The sequence below is a fragment of the Myiozetetes cayanensis genome, unplaced genomic scaffold, assembly GCF_022539395.1.
Source record: "Myiozetetes cayanensis isolate MyiCay16 unplaced genomic scaffold, myiCay2020 scf1, whole genome shotgun sequence".
Classification (NCBI taxonomy): domain Eukaryota; kingdom Metazoa; phylum Chordata; class Aves; order Passeriformes; family Tyrannidae; genus Myiozetetes; species Myiozetetes cayanensis.
The window spans coordinates 23,522,501-23,527,859 of record NW_026086604.1 but is presented as its reverse complement, the minus strand read 5'-3'; the positions used below and the strand labels follow the sequence as shown (position 1 = coordinate 23,527,859).

Here is a 5,359-nt window from a genome sequence, read left to right as displayed (position 1 = left end):
GCTCCTTATGAAGGCAAAGTTATGATTTTGTCCAAGAAAAAGGCTTCTGTTTGAAGTTAAAACAATTAGCTTTATTATTTAGAAAAACAAAATCCAAAACTAAATAGAGGTGCAACTGAACAGCATTTCATAACATATAGGAAGTTTCACCATTACACTTGACAGGAACAGAACAGGCTGGAATCAAAGGGTTATGTTGACAACTCAGCATATCTCCCCCTTTGGAACAAGTATTAGTCTATCATATCACCAAAAAATAATAAATCTCTGTAAAAGGCAGCAGTTGCTTTCATAGTCTGGTGGCAAAACCTGTCTGGCACTATTGGAAAAGTAAAAACGGCAACATACTCTAAATTACATTGTTAAAACACCTACAGCCTAGTTCATTTTCATATGCTATCCATATGTAAGCCCTGAGCAATAGACAGCCACTTAAAAACCCTTGTTCTGTGTGTGTGTGTGTGTGTGTGAGAGAGAGAGAGAGAGAGAGGGAGAGAGAGAAGATGAAAATAGAGACCTGTGTTTTTATTCTGACATTTTCAAGTGGAAAATCTTGCAAAACCTAACTGGCATGAAAATAATTAAACTGGATAAATAAATGAATAAATATAATAGCAACTTTTCACATATAAAAATTCCTGAAAAGTTTTTAGCTTTATCAACCCCCTTCCACACCCACCAGAGCATATGGCCCTCTGTTTGTGCAAATCAGCCGTCTTTGCTTAAAGTGGATGTTTCTATTAACACTGTGACTAATTACTGAAAACAAACATGTGTAAGTATGATCTCTGCTAACTGCCTCTGTCAACCCATCTTTTTCTTCTTGCTATTCAGTTGAAGGGATTAAGATTGCTTGCAAAAGTACAGTAGACCTCCACTTAGCCTGTTAACTGGCATGAATAAACAAAGCCCATCAACCACAATTGACGTCAGGCTTCAAAAAATGTTTTTTACATTAGTTTTAAAAGAAACCCCAAGAACAAAAAAAAAAAAAAAAAGTGAAAAAGTTTCAGAGAACCTCAGAACACCAAATGTAAAGACCTTTAACATGGGACATAAGGGGCTGCTTTGGGATGGGTATTGGGAACACAGCTCTACAAACCGCAGCACACGAGCTCAGATGGGTGGCAGACATTTTGTGCTGAGGGTAACCAGCGTTGTCTCAGTATGCAAGTCTGGACATACATGCACACAGAAGGGGCATCCAGAGAAACTTTTATGTCAGTCTTTCTTGTGGTTTTCTCCCATCCAGAAATAAAAACAACAACAACAAAAAAAAAGACTCAAAGCATCCATTTGGTCTTTGTAAGATACAAAGAGGAAAAGATGCAAGCAGATTTTTCTTCCAAGTGCCCTACAAAAACTGGATTAATGGTGTGCTACGACAGCATTACAGAGTGGGGATCAGCAATCCGCATGGCTCCTCATCTTGTTGCCTACTTGAGAGTAAAGGAGAATGGAGAGACCCAGGCTGCTTTGAAGCACACGCCATCCTTATCAGAGTAGAAATAGAGGGTGGAAAAGCATTTTTATGGTAGAGCTTCAATGCATGTGCTCTTCACATCTTCAGTGTATGGGCTGGTTGTGGCCCTGGGTAACCTATTGGGCTCTGAGCTGCTGAGGCCAGTGGTGAAAACAGGTCTCAGTGCACTTCATTCTCACACACACACATTGACTGTCCCTGAGAGGAGCCAGCTCTACAGGATAGAGAGAGCTAGTAACCTCCTTTACACTGCCATGCTGCCTAACATGAGCTGTGGGACAGGGTCTCAGTGCATTTTACCTCTAGTTGTACATAATGTAAAAACAAATTACATGCTAGAAAATTGCACAAGTCTACATCTGCTGCTTTTTCCAAGCTCATAGTATGGTTGGGAGCCAATTCCCTGTCATTTCTCATCTCTTGCACTTTACACAGGGTGTTTCCTTTATAAAACAACTTGCCTTTGGGTTTAATGATTTCTAAGGAAACATAACTCTGTCACTGCGCTCCGGTGTTTAATTTCTCCTTTGCCGTTAGTGTCTGCCTGGTGCAGCCCAGGGACGCCAGCGTGCTCACTGAACTGTGTGTGCACTCTGTGTGCTCTTGGGCTCATGCCCATGCCTAGAAGCTGGTGTTTGATCTAGACTGAACAAGATGGCCTTAGCCTTCAAAGTAGCGTGTTTACTTTCCTCTGCTCTATCTTGCCTCTTTTTTTTGAGTACCCCCAAGATAGTGTCTTGCTGTTAGAATAAATACTTACCTTGTGCACTGCCCTTTTCTGTGATGGCCTCGGCATGCTTTTGCAGAGGTGGAAGCACTGTTAACTCATTTTATGGGTGAAAAAATTGTAGCACAGTGCTCAGATCTCTAGGGCAAAGCAGGGAGAGAAACAACAAGGAAATAAACACAGTGTCCTCTCAACCCAGCTCAACGTAACCCAGCCTGGTTCAGACCCATCTAGTGAGCCAAAGCACCTCGGCTTTCCTATCAGCCACCCTTGCCTCAGTGACTCCTTCTTTCCCTCCCAACCAAGACCCTAGGTGCAGTGGGCTGGGGGAGGCAGAAACCCGGGACAGCATAGCAAGGGGTGTACAGAAATAAAGTCCTTAATTATTCAGTCCTCAACTGTTCACTGCAGTGCAACGTGGGCAGATGTGCTGCTCACCTGGTCTGTGCGAATCACTGGAGAAGACTGGGTCACATAGTAAGGTCCTGTGAACAAGGCTGGTGACGAGAAGACATAGGAAGGAGGTGGGGGGAAAACCTTTCTGAGAACAGGAGGTTAGCAAGATCAGTGTTCAACTGGCTCTGTCTTCCAACACATGACATTTCTTTGACTGCAGGAGTGGAACAGCAAAATCCACTGCCATCCACCCATTCAGAAATGGCCTCTCTCTGCCTGGGATGGCCACTGCACAGCAGGGACAAGGGCTCTGCTGGGGGTAATGGGGAGAGTCTATCTATCTAGCTCTTCTCAAGCTCAGCAGGGGTACTGATCTTGCTCGCTAGGACTAGAGCCACGTAAAGGAAAACCCAGTGATTCAGTGGTTGCTGCTCGTTCCTACTGCCGTGCCCAATATATATGAGAAAAATTCAGCTCCAAACACGGCACATATAACACACGAACAAGCAGTCTGAGAGCTGGAATAACCAATGCAAAAACAAGAGAGCTACAGGAACAAGAAACCATCTACAGTAAGGTGTACAAAACTCAAACCTGAGTTTACTGTTCAGCTCCTCTTCAGTCATCTTGTCAGTGTGAACTAACTCTCCTCAGTATGCCTTGGAGAGGGGAGATGAAGCAGAAACAGGTAACCTTCTGGCTTGAGTCTCATCAGGTTTCCTTTCCTTCTTACAGACATTTTAATTTTGCCACCACTTTTCTGAAGATTCAAAAATGTGAAGCAAAGCACCTTGGTTTTGGCTGGTTTGGTCTCACACTAAGGTAGAAAAAAGCAGCATTACCAATGCTGACACTGCACCACCAGTTTGCTGCACAGGATCAGATACATTCAGCCTACAGGTTGAGGGGAAAAAAAGAGTTGAAATGGTAAACAGCCTACCTCTTACCTGCACCTCAGCTCACAAAGTCAGGCAGTGCAGTTTAACACACACACACACAAGTCAATCCAAGGGCAGAACCTCTCAATCTTCATAGTTAGCATTTCCCAGTGCGCGGTGTAGGCTGACAATTATTTTCCACTCTCTGAAGCCTGAGGTTTGAAAACTGACAACTCTGAGCTCAAATTCCCCTTTCACTCTAAATGCCTTTTAATGGCAGTATAACTGGAAGGGTCAAAAATCAGCTCTCATTTGGCAATGGCCCCTTCCAGACCCAAGGCCATGGCCCCTGCTGAGGCACAGGAGAGCTCCCAGTTTCCAGGCGGTCATTCACAAACAGTGAGCTAGCTTGAGAACAGCTTTTACAGAATCTCTAAAGACCAAAATGCTTTCAAAGAGTACAGATTGTATGGAAGACAAGAAAACCTGGTGAGAACCTTTAAAGACCACTTAGTTCAGTGCTGGAATTCTGACATGAAAAAAAAAAAAAAAGCATTTCATATGTCTTCATGTTGCATTTATTTATCCTCTGCCTCTCCTGTTTACCTTACACCAACTTGCAAAATGAAAAAAAAAAACTTTTCTGTTTGCTTAACAAGGTGAAGAGCTGATGCTCCATATCAGAGTCTTTGGGACATTCCATTAGGGATGTATCTACAATTTTACTGAAAACCCAAACTGAAATAAAATCCTTCTAAAAGGCGTTAATCCATTAAAAAGGCTTTGCAACGCTCACACTTCCTCTCCTCTTCTGGGAGGGTGCAGGGGGTGGGGAGTAATCTTAATTCCAATCCCAAGGTCAAATATCAATTTATATCAAATCGGGATTTAATATCAATTCAAAATTTACATATAATTGAGGTCAAGGTCATTATTTGACATCTTTAAAAATACTATGTGTCTACAAGAAGAAACAACAGAATTCCATGAGTCCAGGGAGGATGGTTTACACCGGCAAAACAGCGATGTTTGAATGCAATTGGCAATGTCTGCGTACTTGCGGGAAGTTTCTGGGAGCAGACCATGGTACAGAGCTAGGACCAAACACTGGACCAAACACTGGACATAAATGGAAATCTTGTTGATGATGGTTCTCTTCCTGCTAGGGCAGTCTTAATTTCTGTAACAAGTAAATCCATTCTGGAGACAGCATAATTAATTAAGCCCCACTTGTACCAGAGAGTACCCCTGGGAAACGCACTGGACAAAGGCTGTAAAAGCTATTGCTTGGTCTACACCTCTGGGAAGGTGCTTCCCTTTCTTAATGAGTATTTCCATTAAGTTTAAAATAGAAATAGATGTCTACACAAAAGCTCAAGTGCAGAGGAACCATTAAAAACAGATATGATTTATGACAGAAATTAATCTAGGTATTAGTTTGACTCAGAAGGCAAAGTACATCTCTGATCCAAGTCCTTAAGCATAAGCACTTTGGGAATTTTCTTACAAGGTCTGCCCCAGCCACAAACAAGATCTAAGTTGGCTGGGTATGGACATAAACTGAACCTCAGAAGAGATCCCCTCAAGAACCTGAAACCAAGGCTGTCCTGTCTCAGCCAGAAGCTGGAAAAAGTGAGATTACATGACGCTGTGATCCACATTGGCATTTCTGGTGACATTTTCCTATGCTGGGGCCAGTGACTCACAAAGTACCGTTCACAGAGGGAACACTGGTAACGAAGTTCCACGGAGAAGGTAGGAATACAGATTTTTAACATTTTTATTACACAGTAAAGAATACAACAATACCTGAATCATACTTTAAAAGATTCACAGGTTGACAGACCATACATTACAGTCCAACTAAAGAAAAAA

The 5,359-nt window shown here is 42.5% G+C and overlaps 1 protein-coding gene across 4 annotated transcripts in view; it reads right to left on the bottom strand.

Annotated features, from left to right (window-relative positions):
• Positions 1–5,246: 5,246 nt before the first annotated feature.
• The window catches only part of RUNX1T1 (RUNX1 partner transcriptional co-repressor 1), a 113,471-nt gene continuing 113,358 nt past the window's right edge, over positions 5,247–5,359 (bottom strand). For all 4 annotated transcript variants that reach the window (XM_050310979.1, XM_050310981.1, XM_050310992.1 and 1 more), the window contains one exon: positions 5,247–5,359. This exon is cut by the window's right edge and continues 3,975 nt beyond it. The gene's annotated coding sequence lies outside the window, so the exon portion shown is untranslated.